The following is a 1,818-nucleotide window of genomic DNA, read 5'->3' on the forward strand; positions in this document are numbered from 1 at the left end:
TATTCCTGCTTCTACAGAAATAGTATTTTACACTACAAGCGACGAAAGTTGAATTCTTTTTTTCAAGGACTTTCGTCTCGGGTATCATGATGCGCGAAAATTCAACTTTCGTCTCTTGTAGTGTAGGTGTACGTTCACATTGACAATGCTCAAACGGTGAACCAGCCGCTTTTGCGATGTCAACGTGCGCGTTGTCCTGTTCAAATTGGTTCAGCGTCGTTTTAGTTATTTTCTAGCTTTCGAATCAAAAGGACGTAATGAATTTGGTATCCAAACGATTATTACTTATAGAAAATACACGACTTCGAAGGCTAATTTTAAAGAAAAGCAAAAAAAGGCGTTCATGAACTTGCTTATGGTGAATTCCATCACCTTTATCATGACTTCGCAGTGATCCAATAAGAGTTTTTCAGTTTTTAAGAAAGTCAGTGGAAACGTTTGATTACATTTTGGGAAAAATCAAGCATCGACTTCAAAAGAAAATAACTAATTATAAAAAGCCTATTTCTCCACCATAAAGGTTGTATTTTACATTAAAGTAAGAGTTATGCATTTCTATTTGCATGTTTATGATACGTTTATAGTAAATACAATAAAACGAAATAACACATCCCATAATTTTGCTACCATTTTCCTGTCTTTGTAGGAACGGTGTCTATTATTCCAAAGGGCTGGCCTGATTTAAATTTCCGATATTAATAACTCACGATCAATAATCTCATTTTGAGACGTAATTTTTTTAAAACTAGAACGTATAGATTGGTGGCACCTCGACTTTATACTGAATAAAAATATAAACATGAGCGCACCACAAAGACGATGCCGCTCAAAAAAAAACGAACAAGATCGAAGCTCGAGCGGCGCGGCGTTGAGCGTTGGTCTTTTGCAATGTGAACACATTCATTTAAAGTCTATAGCTAGAAAGATTTTTTAACACCGCTGGAGCGGCATCGCTCGCCGCTCACTTGAGCGTTGTCAATGTGAACGCACACTAATGCTACTAGGTACTAAAGCACGTATCTTCGACCGAGGTATGAAGAAAAATCATATTCTCTACACGGACAGAAAGATGATATCGAAAATTCAACTAGTACATATTTTTCGGACACTTTTTCTTTGAGAAACTATAGCTTTTTCGGCCTAGTCCGGAAAGTATGTACGCAACGACATAACAAACTTACTATTTTGACATTGTAATAATTTTGTTTTTTCTTTGTAAAAGCTTAAATGGTATTTATGTTTGATTTTTCCAATAAATAAATAATGGAAAGCAGCAGTGAAAGCGAGGTTGAACATGTACACTTTACAATAAGATCGACTCAAATTCGGTTGTTGTACCAGAAAACATCAAAGCTGTGCGTAAACTGATAGTTAAAGTGAGATTGAGGCATACTTGGGCATTAGTTTCACTCGCCTACATTCATGAACATTCATATTGCATGAACATTTGGTTGTCAAAAAGATTTGTTCGCGTTGGATACAGCATAATTTGATAATCGTTCAAAACCAAAAAATATTCGTGCAGTTAGTTGAGAAGAAATTCAGTAATAATTCTGAGACATACGCGTATTCTCCCAGAAAGAAGTACCTGACCTGGGAGTACACAATCTATTCAGTACATGTTTCAAGTTTGAAGACGCCACGTTGTTTAGTATACGTTTGGCAACCATCAATAGTGAACTTTTCCAGTGAATTTGTAAACAAGGTAAAAATTGGTCATCGTTATGTGATACAATACATTTATTTGGTAAGCGTTAGCTCAACCAATCAAAAAGCTAAACTAGATGCTACTCTGGGTGAGACTGTTCCTTCGTTATC

Source organism: Diorhabda sublineata, chromosome 3, assembly GCF_026230105.1.
Source record: "Diorhabda sublineata isolate icDioSubl1.1 chromosome 3, icDioSubl1.1, whole genome shotgun sequence".
NCBI lineage: Eukaryota > Metazoa > Arthropoda > Insecta > Coleoptera > Chrysomelidae > Diorhabda > Diorhabda sublineata.